Below are 19,023 nucleotides of genomic sequence, written 5' to 3' on the forward strand. Positions count from 1 at the left end.
AAAATTAATTGTTTCCTTTTTCATTTTACTGTTCTTCACTTTGACAGTGCAGTGTTCTTTGCTGTTCAATTTTACTAGAAGTGATTGTTTTTCTTGAATATTTGGCATAGTCCAGCTGAAATTGTTTTGCATGAAACATCCATTGCAGAGATTACACTTTCAATTGGCTGATGCCTTATACTTACCTATAAAAGCAAAACTGAAGTCATGATGTGATATTTTCTTTTCATTACTGTCTTGTGTGTTAGGAATTTTAGTTTGGAATATGTAAAAAGTTTTTCTTTAGAAGTATTCAGCAATGAGAACTCTTGATCTGGATGTTAATTTTATGTTCCTTGAAAATTGTTTTAGTTGGTTTACACCTACATTTTTATGTCTACAATCAGATTAAATTCTATCCTAAATACTTATGATGCAAATAAAAATACAGATTGACCTAAGCAGCCTTTTTTCCCATCTTCCAATATATTTTAGTTTCTCAACAGTTACGAATTCTCTTGCCTCCACCACATACAGCTTTGCGGCTTGCTTTTGAATATTCAAACTTTTCACTTTGCTGTGGACAGCATTCTATTTATACCTTGATAATAATATTGATAGTAATATTATATGCTACAATTCTTATACCATACATACGACTTAATGATAGTAGTTCTATTCTGGTCACCTCATTGTGTCTCTTTCCTGTCCTGGCTCATTGGAACTCAGTGCTGAGTTATGGGAAAGACAGTGCTCAGATGAGCATCACTACAATCATTTGATGTCATAGCTAAATCTTTACAAATCCAGTCTGCTCCCACAAGGTGTTCTGGCAAAGGTGTCCACCCAGTACTGTTTATATGGTACCACCACAAGCAGATCGGATAAATGGATGCTGCTGGGGCTAGTTCTGCAGCTCATCCCTGCTGGTGAATGCTCCTAAAATCCAAGATTTCTCTCCACAGACATGTGTGGGCAAGTTCAACAGAGAATTTTTTCCGAAAATACTTTGTATTAGAAATTGCTGTGAAAATATTGTGCAACATTTATAGGGCTGTGGCATTCAACTCTGTGGGGCTCAGAAACCTCTCAGTGCTGAACAAGAAGCTTATCTTGCTGTTTCCTTCAGAAAAAGTTGTAGGGTGTATTTTTTGCCTTTCTGAGATTTGTGGCATTGTTGGAAAAACAGCAGATAGCTATTAGCACATAAATGACTTAGCAGTTTTCTCATTGAAGGATCACTGGTACAGATGGGAATAACACACAGGCTTTCCTTTAGGAACCAGCTGGTGCAGGTAGAAAACTATTAACAGTAGTTTGGGGTGTTAATGATGACGAATTTAAGAGCAAGTCAGGTAACAGGAGTGAATTAATAATGGAGCAGAGATGAACTTCAGATAGTCCACATTTTGAAGTTCTTATGGATAAGGCCATGAGAGGAAAAACTTACAGAATTTTAATTACTAAGAAAATGATTTAAAATAAGGTATTTGTTTTCAGATGAGAGCTAGTTACAAGTGACATGTTACCTGTCCTCTATGTGTCTAATGCAGACAGAGAAGCATGTGGTTTGTAGCCCAGAACATCTTTTGGAGTTGTGGTGTATTGTGCCACCATCTGTATAAAATGTAGGTGCTTGGGGTAAGTACAAACCAATTTCAGCCCTGTGGCCATGATCAGAATTGCATAATAAGTAAATTACTAAATAAATAATATTATCTGTTAAGAAAATTCATTATGAATATGTAAACGATTGAAGGTCAAATATGAAAAAAGTAGGGTTTTTTTTTTGCTATTGGTATACTGATGGTCACAAATGGTAACGTTTATAGATGACTACAGACATGTTAGTATGCCCATATATTCTTTCTGCAAATCCTGTGTGATCTGCAAATTCTTGTCTTTAGACATGTTCGTGGCACTTCAGCTTGTTGAAATATATATTTTACAGAAATCTCATCAGTAAAGTAAAAAACATAGTGTGTAAACAGAAGCACACTTACCAGAAAGTTTCAAGGTGTCTAGTGCTTTTTTTGGTACTCAATCCAGGTAAGGGCTTAAGCAAATATAATCATTTTACTAATTTTTTTGAAAAGTCAAACATTATTTTCATATTATCTTTAAAATGCATCAATGTAAATAGTTAGTTGTGCATTCAGCAGGTTTTAATTAAATTAAATAAGAAAACATACCTCTTGAAAGTACTGTGAAATGTTTCAATTAATCTCTGCGGGTTAGTTGAAGTTGTAAAAGGTAAGTTTAAGACACTGAAATTTTAAGTAGTGTAAGCATTTCTTAAACAAACCCTGAGTTAGATATCAAAGGACCTTTTTCAATCCTTCGCAGATATTTGCATTTAGATATTCTATAAATAAATTATTAAATGCATTATTTAGAAAGTTCTGGCTCACTATTTGATTTGTGCAGTGGGTACAAAATATGATGGCATTATGAGTTTGAAATACACCTTAAAGTAGTTAATAATGTAGAGACATTAATGTCGCATCTTAGTTTTTAGTTAAACCTAGAATTCCTTGCTAAAACCATCTTAAAATTAAAGGGTAATTCTCTCTCAAATCCTAATGATTTGAGTATCACTGTTTTATTTATTTTCTGTAGTAATTAATGCTGTACCACCTGACACCAAGGCCAAATTGTGTTGTTACTGCTAAAGAACTTTGCATTTTAGAAAAGAAACAGAGAAAAAAACAAAACACAAAAACATGGGAAAACTATTTTCAAATATTGTAAGTGTGAAATATATATAAATTCCATATTCTGTAGGAATGTTACTTGGCCATAACAATATCTTATTTTGTTTTCATTATTTAAATTGAAGCATGGCATGTATTTTGTAAAAGAGGAAAACAAACTATTTAAATAATTTTCTTCCACAAATCTATTATTGCTTCGAAATAGAACTGAGCCATGAGAATTGCTATAAATCCATTGTACTGTAATGTTTCTGCTATAGAAAACTGTAGTTATCTGTAATAGATCGTACATACTTAAATAAAACAAGATTCTCAGTGAAAATCAGCTGCTGAGCCCTCATAGGGTCAGGATTGACTGCAGAATTCTTTAGGAGCTGCAGGAGGAAGCTCATTGAGATTCTCATTGGTCTTTCCGAAGATCCATGAGAATCCATAAGAAAGAGGAAAGCTATAACAGAAAATAGAGGTGAATTATTTGCTATGTAACTGGTGAACGTTTTAATTTTGTAAGTCATTAGTGAGTAAACCTGTAGGAAGGAGGTCCATGTGTGTAATAGATAGGGAGCATGCTCTACTGTTTGGAACTTTGTTGGAACAGTCAACAGGCATTGAACTGTGCAAGAGCAGAAGACTGAGCAGCCATGCAGAAAGCACAATTAATATGATTAAGAAATTGATGAGGCCACAGTTCAGTGACTACTGCAAGTGCTAGCAACCTGGATAGCTGTCAAAATAAAAAGGAAAATTTCCATTTGTTAAGAGAAATTTAGTAAATTTTTAGCATTACTTAGATTTACAGTTTGCATAATTGGACCAGCTCATTCTGAGGTTATCACCTCACTTATGTGTGACAAGTTCATATATATTATATGTCAATGAAGAGAAAGGTACCTAGGTTTAGACTAAGTCATAATCCTAATATTAAAATGTTAGAATCATAAATGCCTAAGGAAGTATTAAAGTCCAGAGATATTGAAAGAATAGGCTCATTTGTCCCTGAATGTTTTATAACAGTATTACTCTCTAGGAAAAGGTCAGAAATTTTGGAGTGTCTTCTAGTCACTCAAAATAGTCATGGAACATTAGCAGTAGGGATCAACATGTTGACAAGGTTTCAAGAGTATCAAAGTACATTTCAATGGAGAGAACATTTGCATTTTTCAAAAAGCAAATTAGGAAGCATCATGTGGCAACAATACATTCCACTTCTCTTAAACAATGCCTTGACAGAAGTATTTAAGTAAATACCAGAAGAAATAAAATGACAAATCATTACTCATTGTTAATGCTATGAATTTTTCAGATGATCATTTTCCCAAGTAAAAGCATGTACTATTCTAAAATGATCCACCCTAGCTGTGAGGTGCAGCGGCCTTTCATGTAGTTGCTGTATTACAGGGCTTGTTTGAAAGGTGCAAGTCAACTTGAAATACCCAACATGGAACAGAACTGACTCAGAGTAAGAAAGATTAAGTGATATGGTTAGTACATATTTTACTTCTGTATCTTCCACTAAAACCCATCAATTTATCACTCATAAGGTATGACAGAAACAAAAGAAAAAGAAAAATCTGTTGTAAGAGCATTAAATCAAGTGGTGATTACTTCAGCTGATTTTTTTAATTAGTTCTTTTTAAGTACCCAGGTATTTTAGTAAGTAGTGAAAGGTACCCAATATTTTTATGAATAAGTTATTTTTGATTAAAAGCTAGATTTTAAGTTTACTAAGAATATAACACCTTAGGGACTTTTAAACATAGGCTTTGTAATTACTGGAAAATAAAATGAGAAATTCGGATTTTATTAATCATGATTTTTCTTCTAACTCCATCTTGGTTAACAGGCCCTTATTTCAAAATCCTTTTAAACAAAGGGAGTTTATCTTTTTAATTTTGTAATTTTCTGAGGCAGAACTTTGTAGTACTGTCTTAATCAAGATCAAGAGCATATTGATTCTCCTGCAAAAGATTTTGTTATTTTTTTTCTGGTTGCCTAATTTTTTAAGGGAAAAAAAATATCTGAGATACCATCATCCAACTTAGTTTTGTAGTGCTACTATTGGACAATTGCAATAAAAATAAAAATATTAGTAATTGCTTCTACATTTAGATTTACTAAAGAATTACTATCTGAACAGCAAAGGACTTGTATTTCAATTAAACCAATTAAAACTTCTAAAACGAACACATTTTAATTGCATCCTTTTCAGAGTGTTCAGCTAACTCTTAATGAGTTGTGGTTTTTGAACTTTCCTATTTATGGGAGCTTATCATGGGGTAAAGGAAGGAGGATAATACATGGAAAGAATTATTCACCTCTAATCTCTACTGTAGGAAATCCTTGCATACCAGATAATTCCCTTTTTTAACAAGCGTATAGTTTGACTTCAGCCCACAGGCAAGATAGAAGGTTCATGTTTTGGTTGCTATCTGTAGCTCTACTACTGTATTTCTATTAAAATCAGAAACATGTGAAATGTAGCTAACACAGTACTGGCCTTAGAGTCCAAGTCATCAAAAAGAAAAATAAAGGTGGTAGTTTTACTTTTCCTCTATTATCACCATCTGAGGTGGCATTGTTTCAAGTAATGGAAGCCAGCATGGCCAAAGGGTCCATTTGTATCCATTCTTTTAATCACAACTCTGTAAGGAAACCCATTGTATTTTCACTCAAGTGAAAGTAAAACATGGACAGTATATTTGTATGGCCAAAATGAAAACCTGAAATCTGTCATTCCTTTCAGTATTTAGATATTCTATCTGACACAAATCCAATTATTTTTCATTCACTCAAAAATAAAGCGTGGGACAGATGTGCTAGATTTACAGATTACTGGAGAAGGAGATGGTGTTTATAGACTGCCTTTCTTTTGCCCTCTGTTGCTAGAGATATAAGAGAAATCCAAATTGACTCGCTTCCTCTGCCTGAGGCATTTTAAACTCACAGCTTCCCTATGCCTGAAGCATGCTCTGTGTTTCTCTTTGTAGCAATATGGCTTCAGCTACTCATGGCTTCTTTGAGAGTTTGGTAGAGGAAGGTACTGCTAGAGCGGAAGGAGTGAGTGCTGGGATGGCGGTTGGATTTTGGAAAAGCAAGAGGACAGAGTTCCCTTTTTTCATCTACTGTATCCTATGCCTGAAGGATGGAGTGAACTTCTCTTTTGCAACCTCCACAAATGCAGTTTGTCCAGCAGTTATATATGTGCTGCCAAGGGCTCTCCCTGGTTTGGGACATCTCGTCTAAAGTCTCCCCATTACCCGCAGCTCTCCATCAAGTCTCCTCCAGATCCTGAGCTGCTGTTTTTGCAAACAGGATCACCAGCCAGATCATTCTTTGTGCTGGCTTTCCTACTTTCTCAACGACCACAAAGAGCAAACAAAAACCTCACAGAATTCTGTCTTCCTGTCCTTTCTTCACAGGTCCCACATCACAAGCTGACTTCTCACAGGCTACAAAGAGGATATGAAATCTTCTCTTTAACTTTTCTCCCCAGTCTTTAAGCAAAGCCATATTCTCTTGATAAGTGTAGTTACCTGACACTCATTGCAGCAACAAAGGAAGCTAAGTGTTTTTTCACCTGCTCTGTCCTGGAATAAGTTTAGACAATGCCTAAAATAGCCTAGAATTTGGTTCTCAAAGTAAAATACTTTCACAGTTATCCTGAGACTTTTAATAGAAGATTGCAGAAGGATGTAGCTAGCAATTTACTGTTCAGCACACACTCTGTGTTGGTGGGAGGAGTGGTAAGACTTCACTCAAACTGGAAGGTGGTGTTGTGGAAAAAGGCTTTTCAGAATTGAGCTGTCAGCTTGTCATTTGTCCATTATATATTTTGCAGTTTTGATATGGTACATGAAGATTTTGTTACATCATCACTGAGCTTTCAGCTGATTGCTGACTTACAGTTGTGATTTGTGCAGTGATTTTATATTCATATGGAAGATCTTCCTATGTTTTTTCCTGTTTTTCTGTTTCCTTGTTTTCTGGTTGGAAAATCGCCATGGCACAGGTAAAACAGTTTACAAAAGTAAATGAAACATCTTTACTTTGAATGATGCTTACGCATTGATGCCTTTTTTTTTATCTAGGGAATGAATTTTGAAACTTCAGTATTTCTTTGTAAGCAGTAAGTATGTACTTTTAATTATTGATACAGATGATTCAGTTTATTACTCTAGTTCATTGTACCAGGAGGTATTTGTGGCTATAAAATACAAGGATTTGTGGCTACAAAATAAAACCAACCTTTTCCAGTTTTATTCACTTAAAAGTTTATGTACTGTTCATGCTTAGAGGCTCTTTTAGGCATTAAGAGGCTCTTAGATAACTTTAAAAATGGGAAATAATACTAAGGAATAATATATTTTTCAATATTACCTGTAGAAGAAAATTTCATCAGGATGAAGTTAGACCTTCTCTTGTTGAGTTTACAGGAGAAAACAAAGCCATTTTATTGGTCATTACTATTTTAATCAGGTAAGAATTTCTAGTAAATACTTCACCTCTCCATTATGCTGTCCAAAACACAATTATTTGCACGCACAAAAAACCCCAAAAAACCCTCACCCACCAGTCTTTACCAGACTCTGCTCACTAAGGTCTAAAATCCTCTCTTAACTCTACAAAGAAAATCAAGAAAGTTGATTGATAAAAGAGTTTATGTTTTAATAATTTAATTTTCTTTAATTTTACAGTATTGCATTCTTTTTTTTTCTTTTATCTGGCTTACTGCACCATCAGGGCAACTGAGAATCTGCTGTGTAAATTCCTTTATCTGCATTTGTTTTAGCTACTTTTCATCAAGTACATTTAATTTGTCCCGTTGTTGTATATGGTACAGTGTGCAACTTTCCTTTTCCTGAAAGCTACCCTGACTTAAGTAAATTGGTCTTTTGAATTCCTCATGTGTGTTCAGTGCCTTAGAGGGTCACTGTTGTTTGTCTTTCGCTTCTTTTTGCACGTTTTAGTATTAAAAGGAAAGAGGGAACACAGTGATAGAGTTCAATAATGAGAAGTCAAAGATAATCTACTTGTCAGGGCTATCTTTTTTACTTTTTCTTGTAGACGGGTGGCAGTTTATAACCCTCCAGATTCTTCCAGGCTCTGACAGATATGGCGCATAGAGCTTCTTCAGCCTCCTGTCTTTTTGGATTTCATTTCTTGTATTGCTACTCACTCTTACACGCTCTATTCCATGGAACCATAGAATTGATTAGGTTTAAAAAGACCAAGGAAAGAGATACTTGAGAATATGTGTTCTGTTAATTTTGACTAGTTCAGCAAGAGCATAGAATTTCTGGATGCACTCGTTATAGAAAACAAAGCCAAGTGTCTTTTCTGTATATCACAATATAGATAGAAAGTCCATCCTACTTGAAAAAGAATTAACAGTTATTTTGTCCTTCTGTCTCATGTTGAGGGGGAAATGCTTGAAGAGATGTTTCAAATATACACTGGAGCATCTGTGGCTTATCTGCAGATGTGCAAACTCTCCAATTTTGAACGGTGACTTGGAAAACAACACTGGAGAGGATCTTAGCCAACTCAGTCATCACACAGTAGATGCAGAACTTCAAACGTAATTCCAACCCACACATAATCATGATTTTTTACAGTAGGCTTTCTTATATATCTGACTAACTGATTTAGATAAACAGATCTAGGGATTTTATTCTTGTTTTCAACTCAGGGGCAGTCCACCAAAATGACTAATCTCTTTGCTGAACATCTCAGAGACTGCTGGGCAACAGATTGAGGTATTTTATGGCCAGACAAACAGTGTATTTGAGGCCTGTGCTTAATGGGCAAAGTGCTGAATTGCACATTTTGCTAGTAACCTTTTCCTGAATGCATTAGCAGGAGAGTTTAGTGGGCTGTATTTGATTTCTGAGCTGCTTTTGTTAGGCAAAATATCTTGTTTGTTAAGCAAATGTCAGATGAGCATGGATACTTGTATTGGAGCAAGGGCAGCCAATGATTTTCAATTAGCAAGACAGTCTGCACTGGCAAAGGTCTTAAAGTTTGCAAATGTTGGTATTAAAAACAAAGAAAAACCCCAAAATTACACACACACACACACACACACACACACACAAAGTTCATTATGAGCCAAGCCTTTAAGCCTATTTGATGGACATTATAAAGGGTCTAAGCCAGAGATGCTTTATGGCTTTCAATTTCTCTTATAATGAGGAAATCATTATTTTCTTACAATGATCTGAAACTGAGATAGATCATTGTCTGTGTAACTGTCCCCTTTTCCTGCCGAAGATCATCATATCCTTCTCCCTACCCTCTTGAAGTAGTTCTTTACTATATTTGTCTAGTGTATGTTTTGATAGGGATGTCTGTGCTGATAATTATGAGAAATTAAGTTCCTTAAAGGCTAAGTGGAGGTACGATTTGTTGCTGAGCTTATGTCTTAAGCAACTGGACTGTCCCATCCAGTTGTATATAACTTTATACATCATTAGGCCTGGATGGAAAAAAACAGTGATCACTAAATGTCAAAACATACTGTTTCATTCCAGTCTAGACTTCTGCATATTCAGCTTAAAATGGTTAAATAGCCTACAAAAAGAGACCCATGGCAGATTTGCAAAATCAGAAGCTAAAATGTTGATCTTCATTTTCTTTCCTTTTTCCAAAGATAACCCAAAATTTCAGGGTTTTTTTCAAACATGGTGTTATATTACAAAAACATTACAGCGTTATGGAAGCTCATTTCTAGAATTGCTCAAAATAAATTAAAAGGCATAATTCTGAGTGTCTAGAAAGAATATTAATACTGATATTTTTGATAACTTGATATTTCTGCCTTTTTGACATCAGTTGCATATGACTTGCATATAGTCATTTGGAATGGTGGGTAGGAAAGCTAATAAGTAGGTTTTAGGTTTTTTTGTGTACAGATATTTGCAAAAGCTCTTGAAACAAAAGTTGACCCCTTGAAGAGAAAGTGCTTTGAATCATATATTTGCGAAAGTTATAAATTCCTGTATTTATTTTTATAATTTTGAAAGAACATATATTCTAGTAGAGTAATCAAAAGTCAAAACTCTTATCAAGGTTAACCCCAGAAGGTATGTAGTGCTTTCCATAAGAAGATTCTTTCATACATCTTCAATGTAAATGTCGTGCCAGGTTGATCTCTTTCATGCATGTTGCTGCTGAAAGTACAATACATAAGAAGATACCAAGTAATTTCCTGTTTTGTTTTTCACCTTCCTATCTAAAAATATATTCAGCTACATTTTTACAGTATTGATTATGGTTTCTATTCAATTTCTTCCTGATACCATAATTTCCTTGGGAGCTCAAGAAAGTAGCTGTTTAAGTCTTGGTTAATTAATGTGTAGAAGCTTCAGTATTTTTCTTTCACAATGGAAGAAGTCTCAAGCAGACCCTTTCTAGTCTGCCTTGTGATGGAAAAGAGCTGCAGTTGGTGGCTGGGAAATCTTCCAAACAGCTTTTGAAGCATGGAGACTTGTCGTAAACACTGTCCCATTGGTACATGGTCTCAAGGCCTGTCTTGCACTTACAGGTTTCTGCCCAAGAAAAAGCTGCGAGCTACTAAAAAATTTCTAGTAGCTAAAAATTCCTATCAACAAAGTCCAGCAACATCATAGAACCCCCTTTTCTTTTGTAAGGAAAAGAATGGAATTTTAATATGTTGATTAACCAGAATAATAATGAATAGTAATAGTAATGAATCATTGCATTGTTAGCCTTTAGTTGCATTGACATGTTTAGGGAGTCCAGGATAATGTAGTTTCAGTGATCTCCATGTATCTAGTGTCATTGAAATTAATATTTTTTCTCATGTGACAAAATATTTGTGCCAAATGATAAAAGAAAAAGTAAAGCACATGTTAATGAATATCATGTTGTTATCTAGAATTACAAACTATTTCATCCTTCAATAGGCAAACTGCAGAAAACCTGCACCAAAGAATTTACAGATATTTTCTGATGACTTTTAAGCCCTTTTGGCTTGCAAAGTAGGCCTAATCCTACAAGGCTGCTCGATTGCTTGAGTAATTTGAAATAAATGAAAGATCAGCAAATGTCACAAAAAAAAACCCGAAAGGGTGGAAGTATTGATAGTTACATTGTCTTCTACATAGCTCTTCTCACCCATATAGTTTTTGGGTTTTTTTAAATCAGCAAGTGGAGGGCTGCCAGCTCACTTTTCATCTATCCTTCTTAGCTTCAGGCTGAACGAGAAAAGGTTACATCCGTCAGCTGCAAGATATACTCTAGGGAGAATGATTTTCAAACCATTCACACATCACTTTAAGACATGTAATTATACAAAACCTTCTAAACTCTAAAAATTGAAACATAAAATTTTTTAAATAATAGCAGATCCAAGTCCTTTAAGGCATTTAACTATTCTGTGTGAACTTTCAGTTGTCCTCAGACTAATGTCTCTTCAACTGACTAATAAAAGTTTTTTCCCTTTGTCATGTAGATTATGCCATATACCAAAGTAAATTATTATTATTCATTGAGTGTAGGTCACAGGGATTTGCATCCTGTTTTCTGTTAGATAGTCAGCTTCAGGAATTGACTGTTGTAAAAGTAAGACACAGGCAATCTGAATTCTTGCATAAAAAATACTGAAATATATGGGTCATGGAGTGTTGGTTTCTTTTCTAACCTGTCCATCTCTTTTACTTTCTGCCGAGAACTAGAGTGTAAGAAGGCAATGATGGCAAAGTCCTCAGATTAAGCAAAGAGGCAATACCATTGATAAGGAATTTCCCAGCACTAGGTGCTGGATGTGACTTTCTTTGGCAACTCATTGCAAATGCAAACCTACTTCACCCTTAATATTTTTGTTTCAATATTTATTTCCTATGGTGTTGCCTGGGTTAAAATAGATAAATAAACTTTGTAACCAACTCCCCAACTGTATTACCAGCTAATATTTCACTAATCATTAGAAATAAACAGTTAGTTACATTAGGGGCTTAGCTGTCTTTTGCATCTCTTTCTTTTACTAATCTTTGTTCTACCTCTATTTGACACAGATGTACATTCAAACTAATTAAAGAAATTTGCTTTGACTCACCATGAAAAGGAGGGCAAAAATAAGGGCAGAAAGATGAAAATAGTATCATATGTTAGCTAGCTCTTATGTTTAAAAAAGTGCAGTAAGAATGAATAGGTTAGTTCCCTAGACAGTATTACCATAAAAGATTCTCTTTGAGCATCTCAGATACACAGCCCCATTTGGGAAAGTGGCAGTAGGCCTCAGGTCTAGCTAGCCATCCACATTCCTCTGATACTCAGAGAAGGATGCTGCAAGAAACAAGTTTTAGTTTACCACTAGCAATGTAGAGTTTATTTGTTTCAAGAGTATAGAGAGCATTAAAACTATTTTTTTGCTGTTTGGGCTTGCAGATTCAGTGTTTCAGAGTATTTATTTCTGAAAATAAGAAGCAGAAATATGTAGAGAGTCAAAAGGACAGTGAAATGAAATGTTAACTTGTAACATGTAAATTAAAATTATTGCCTGTAATCTCAAAAGAAATCTGCAGCCAAACCAGAAATGGACACAAAATTTCTTTTACATATTCAAGTGCCTCAAATTCAAGACTGACTTTATGGTTTCATTATTGTCCTCTGAATACATGATATAAATTATTTCAGTAACCCCCTCATAAAGTAGTGCTCAAGTACTGTATACATTAAATGAACATCAAATTCATTTCCATAGTATTATTAGCATATATCTCCTAGGAGCGTAACTAAATTGAAGTGTGACTGCTTCTGTATAGAGGGACCCACCCAGTCTAGTCCTCACACTGGTTGCTGAGCTACTGCTGTTGGTACAACTGTAGTGGCCACTTGATCTGTGGCTTTGGATGTGACCTTGCCAACCACAGTCTAACTGGTTGCAGCCTTCTGGATATCGTCCATATTACAAAAATTGATAGTCCAGCATTTATGTATACTTGGATTTGCTTTTTAAGCAAGTCTAAATTAGAAGCCTATCTGTAAATGAATATTAGAACAAGCTATGGCTTGTTATTTTGAACTTAAATATAGAGCTAAAATTTTACACTTTAACGCTGTGGCAGTTTGAGCCACATAGAAATCTAAAATCCAATTTTTAGGCTTCCCCCACTCCTTCTCAACAATTTATCCTAACACCAGCGAGAAACTTTCAGACTGGAGGCTTCTGTAGGGGAAGGGGGAAGTATGTACATTTATTTACACAAATAAATACTATACAAACTAAAGGCAATTATATATATATATATATATATATATATATATATATAACATTACTATCAGTCAGTCCTTTAACTCTAGCCCCTCCTTTAACTCTAGTCCAGGAGCAGCCTTCAAGGCTGACATGTAACACAGTCTTTTGCCGTGGGAGTGTTCTGGACTCCTGAACACTCCCCCTCTCACCAAGTTCCAGCAGCTGTTTTGTTGCAGTCTCTCCTCATGAAGTCCAAGAAGATAGTTCTGAGTCCTTGCTCTTTTGCTGGTGATTTCTCCCTCTTGGTGTCTCACCTCAGTTCGCAGGCTGCTGCAGTGTAGCTTATCAAGCGTCCACATCCTGGAATCTTCATTCCTCCACATCAGTTCTCAGCTGCCCCCGGTCAGCTTCGGCAGGCAGCTCTCGAGCTCTTGGCTCGTCTCCAGTTTCACCTGGGACTCTTCTCCCGAGCACCAGGCCTACTTCCACAGCCCAGTCTCTTGGCTCAGCTTCAAGTTGAGCCTCTCCTCCACTTAGAGTGGAGGGAAAGAAAAGAGCCCCCCTCTACAGCTTCACTGCAGAAAAGGAGGGGGAAGAGGGCTTGGCTGCAAAGCCTACCTCTCTCCTCTTACCTCAGGTGCTGTGAATCTCTTCCTTCACAGCACACACTCCAAATGCTGACTCTAACTCTAGCCAAAGGCTGAGTTGGGGGGTCGCAGGGCTCCCCTCTCCCCCCCGGAGGGAAAGAGAGGGAGCCCAGCCACCCCCTGGCCTTGTCCACCTACACGCAGCAGACACCAACAGCACAACAACCAAGACAGAACTGCCAACAGCTTCCGGTGCTGTGATATATGATTTTGAGCAGAAGCGAACAACATGAGTGGTGACTGGCTCTCCAGGGAACACTGTCCTGGCACCCAATCACCTCTGAGCCCCCCAGCTTCTCAGGGGGGGCCAATCTCAACCTATGACAAATGCAAAGAAAAATAAAGAAACAAAACATAAAAACAAACCTGATTTCATCTTCTTGATAATTTCTTGCTTTTTCTATGTATGTTAGTCAAGTACAAGATAAAATGTAGTTGAAAGCTAGTAAACATGTATCCCAGAGACAAAACGAATCCAAAACAACATCTCAGAAATATTTGTGAGTATTCATCTCATGAAGGATACGGTGTAACTTATCCAAAAAATTATAAGAAAAGAAATACCTTCCTAGGAAGGTATTCACACTTGACATAACCAATTCTACCTTAAAATATGCATAATGCCAAAACAGTTTTCCAGCACCTAAGGGACCAAAAAGGCAAATGAAAAGTCATGTTAAGAAAAATGACCTGATAAAAATGCTTCTAAAATTAGAAAATGGTAAACAGAAATGTATTGTTTCAGCCAAGAATATGCCTGAGGGATTTTAAAAATGCTAATTTATATGTGCTTTCTGTATATGCTGAGAAATAAGTTCTTACTTCTCTAGTTAAAATTTATGTATAGTTCTCTTAAGAGATGAGATGCCTGTGACCAGTGAACAACACTGCCAGAATTTCCCATGATACATCATCAGAACTTTTTCCAGTGCCATTCTTTCCCCTTTTAGCATTTTGTAGTTGGAACTATGACATTTTTGACATTTTGACATTCATCACGGCAACCCCTAATGTAAACTATTGACTCCCATGATGTCAAGATACCTGGTGCCTGTCAGCTGGTAACTTTGGTTGCCTAGATATTCCCTAAGTTGAAAACTAGTGTAATCAACAAACAGAAAGATGTGATTTCGCACTGTAGGTCCCACAAATTACTTCTCTCAAATCTAAACTGTTTGGGACTTGATTGAGACAAGCACCAAACCACATCAATTTGGCCAGCAGTTCATAAGTAAGAAGCAGGAGATTTTATGAGTTCATATGTTGATAAGCATGATGCTCCTGACATTCATTGCATGCTTCTGTTAACATTGATTTCTCACTATAAAAAAATTATTCTACAGTAGCTCTCAGAGCCAATATTCATGTTATTGCACAAACAGATAAAGACAGTAAAAATCCACAAAGACACTATTTAAGCAGTATGAGTTCAGTTGGAAAATTATATTTAATTAATATTTTCATCATATACTTTCAGACATAATTTACAGATTTCTATCCAGGATTAACTCTATAGAACTATATATAGGGAAAGCTCTGGAGATATCAAACCTGGCATGACAAAGAACTTTATAATCGTGTTGAGGAAGGGTTATTAGGAGAGGTTAGCAAGAATTTAATGCATACTGCCAATGTATAAATGAATAATAGTGTGTAAAAAAGAAAAAAGAAAACTTGTAACTTTAGATTTTTTCATACCATTTACAATCTCTTTCAAAACTTTGAAGGGAAAATTTCCAATAAGCAATTGGGAATTCTGTTTTGCTCACTGACAAATAAATAATTTATGAATTGAAACAGTAGGATGGGGCAATCACACATAAATAAGTTTTCTGAAGCTTCTGAGGAAAAAAATAGGAATCATTAAAAAGTGTGGTGGTGGATTTGTTAACATTCTGTGTTGCTTAGATTTAGGTGGTTTAGTTTTTTCAGAGAAAGATGTCTCAGCAGGACTATATAACTGAACACAAAAATCAGAGATCATGGTGAGGATTTCTTGGACAAAAGAAACTAACAAAAAAAACTTTACAAAAACATTCCCTTCGTGTTTAGTAATTCTTACTTCTGTTGAGGGGATTAACATTGTGTAATTACTCTTATCGGAAAGGAGTAGAAAGCTTAGGTTAATATAAATAAAATAGTCTATGTCTGAATCTAAATATTTCTGTATCTTTCAGGTATAAGTAAGTAACTGAAACAATGTCATTACTATTTAAACAATATCTAGAAAATATGGACACTATGTTTAAGAAGATTTATTACTATGTGATTTTGTGTAAATTTTTTCCTTGAGAACTTTCATTATACTCCTAAATATGTGAGAACTGCGCTCTGACTTCTGGTATGCTTATGACAGATAACAACATGTGTCTAAGTTATACTGTCTGGGCTAAAATAGCCCAAATAATGGAGCTTTTATTTAGGTTAGTCTTTCAGTGGCTCTTATCAGACTCTTAAAATGATGTGGAAATTATAGAGCTTAGTATAAATCAAGTAAATCTCATTTTCTCAATTGAATGTAAAGTGCATTTCCTGGTTGTTTTCTCCTTTTTCTTGATAAAAGACACTAGACCTAGCATAGAAAGCTGCATTAGAAGTATTCCTTTCTGTGATCATTGGTAGTCATCACTGCACTCATCAATTCAATGTTGATAATGTCTTCTGTATAATTTTCTTCGTGTCTTCCAATCATGCCACTGCATATTTTGTTCTTTAAATACTGAAAATTGAAGCTGAGTTTCTCTGTATCTGACAATGGAGTAACCACTCTGTAGGTGTGAGGTGAAAAGATGCTTCCATTTAGTAGACTTTTCCCTTAATATTTTCCATGCACAGAGTTCTGAATAGCAATTTGTCCAGCAACAGTATGGTCATGGCCATGATGAGGAGGAGGATGTCATTGTAGAGGGGACTAGACTCATTCTCAGTTTTTAAGAAGGCAGACAGAGCAAAGCAGAAGGGCATAGGTTTTTTTCAGGTAATACATGCAGAGCAGTAAAATATATTTTTTATTACAGAAGAGTAGTTATCTGGATTTGAATGGGGAAAACAGCAACATTGGTTTCTCTGATTCTCTGGTTCTTGAGACTAAACACGGATGTGGTAGAAGGAAGAAAATTAATAAATGATGCTACCAAAGTAATGAAAGGGAGAAGGGATGAGTGAACAAAATGGTTTCCTATAAATTGTCTGACCTAGCTAAGGTCAGAGTTTTTTTCACTCTGAGATTATTGACAAGGTGTGTTATGTGGTAATGAAGGGATTTTATAATGATGAATTAAGTATAGCAGTCTGAATGTACAGCCTCTCTATCAAAATAGTACAGACCATAGACTTAAGAACTAGACAGTTCAGGATAGGAATCTGTGATTAGTAGGGAGATTTTTATTTTTTTTTCAGTGACTGACCTAATTCATCTTTCTGCCTCACTTCTTCATGTGTAAATGATGACTGGCAATTATGGATTTTTGGGGGAAGTAGCAAGAGGAACTGCTTCTGTTTTTAATACAGGCTTTGCAACCTAATGAACTTTTCACCAAGCAAGTCTAATCATAATCTTTTAATTTGAACAAGTTCTTTATTAATGTGGAAAGGTGCAAAACGTTTTTGCAATTTGTACTCTTTAGCACAGACATCATAAACAAAAAAGGATCGTCTTTTCTTCTTTGGTAGAATGTTGATGAAATGAGGGTGGATGTTGAGGGAATGAATCAAATTGTGTGGGTTTATGACTTAACGAAAGAGATGCTAGAGAAACTCAGGTATACTTGATATACCACTTGCTGGTTTTGTGGGGAATCATCCTGATTTTGGTTGAGATAAGAGTTCATTTTCTTCCTGGTAGCTGGTACAGTGCTGTGTTTTGGATTTAGTATGAGAATAATGTTTATTAGCGCACTGATGTTCCAGTTGCTGCTTAGTAGTACTTACCCTAAACTCAGGACTTTCAGTTTCCTGTGCTTTGCTGGTGAGGAGCTGCACAAGAAGATAGAGGGAAGCATGACCAGGACAGCTGATCTGAACTGACCAAAGGGATATTCCATACCACTGAACATCATGGCCAATATATAAGCTGGGGGGAGTTGGGTGGGAGTTGCTGGTCACAGCTTGAGGACAGGCTGGACGTTGGTAAGCAGGTGGTGAGCAACTGAATTGCGCATCACTTGTCTTTCTTGAGTGTTATTTCTCTCTCTTTTTAATAGGCTCACTTTTGTTGCAGTTGTTATTGTTGTTATTCTTATTATTATAATAATTATAATATTTTCATTTTATTGGAGTTTATCTTTTTTTTCCCCAGTTCTCCTCCCCGTCCCACCATGGACTGGGGAGTGAGTGAGCAACTGGTGGTACTTAGTTGCTGATTGGGGTTAAAACACAACAGCATGATATTGAATATGTTTATAAATTGCAACCCAGAGGAAAAGAAAAATCATACTGCTTTTCATGTCTACAGCTGCTCAGCATTGTATTGTGCTGTATTCAGAATAATTTTGAGGAAAACAATTGTTTTCTGACAAAGACAAAATACTATTTGCATTACCTCTTTTGTGAGTATTGCTATTATTATTTTTATTGTTACATATATGTTTGTTGTACCTTATTCATCCTGTTTCTGAGAATTAAGCTGCAGTCAAGGGCAATATTAACTTTTTTTTTTTTTGTAATTTTTCTAAGGTAATAACATACCTCAGAATACCCTTGACAATCTTTATCAGCTTAAAGTATTTGAGTCAATATGAGATAAGAGGAAATGCAAATGAAGATGTAGATTCACAAAACTAAAATCTTATGGCAAATAAGTGATTTTCCTTCTCATCACAGATTTACACCTGTGAGTGTAAATCACCAACGCTGGAAGAAGAAGTTATCACTTTTTTCCTCAGGAGATGTGAATTTAATCATTTAACCCAAATTAGTGCCCTAGCTACCAACAGGTAAGTATTCTAAGGTCTCTGCTTTTGATGCTGCTGCTTTGTCTTGCCTAATAAATACAGTTAAGAAAATTCAGCCAGTCAGGGAACCTCAGCATTAGGTTGCAGCATTATTCTCTGTCACTGACTCTAAGACTACTTTAGTATTTACAAATTAAAGCTGTTTCACAGAACTGAATGTGAAAGACCCAAATCAGAATTTTATATAGTATCTTAGTGATTAGGAAATTTACTTGTCAAGTAAGAAACTTCTGCTGAGTTTCACTTTCTATTTAATTTGTGAACAAGTATTAAAGTCCAGATTTCACATGTGGTATAAATAATGAAATTCCAAAGACACCATTGAAATTAAACCCATTTACCCCAGCAGAGAACCAAGGCTTGTACCCATAATAAAGTACAACTATAAAAGATCGAGTTCAAAATATCATAATTTTTTTTAACTCCTGCTTTCAGTAAAAATGGAATGATCATTCAAAATTATGTTTTGTTTTTTGTTAACTTTGTCTATTTAAAATAACATTTTTATAACTTTT

The 19,023-nt window shown here is 35.5% G+C and overlaps 1 protein-coding gene across 2 annotated transcripts in view; it reads left to right on the forward strand.

The window, feature by feature from the left end:
- PRR16 (proline rich 16) overlaps nucleotides 1-19,023 on the forward strand; it is a 144,117-nt gene that overhangs the window by 122,085 nt on the left and 3,009 nt on the right. The window contains exon 3 of one of the 2 annotated variants that reach the window (XM_032676283.1): nucleotides 6,782-6,819. The exons of the other annotated variant lie outside the window; for it this stretch is intronic. The gene's annotated coding sequence lies outside the window, so the exon portion shown is untranslated. The remainder of the gene's footprint in view (nucleotides 1-6,781; nucleotides 6,820-19,023) is intronic. 2 annotated transcript variants of the gene reach the window in all.

This window comes from Chiroxiphia lanceolata, chromosome Z, assembly GCF_009829145.1.
Source record: "Chiroxiphia lanceolata isolate bChiLan1 chromosome Z, bChiLan1.pri, whole genome shotgun sequence".
Lineage (NCBI taxonomy): Eukaryota > Metazoa > Chordata > Aves > Passeriformes > Pipridae > Chiroxiphia > Chiroxiphia lanceolata.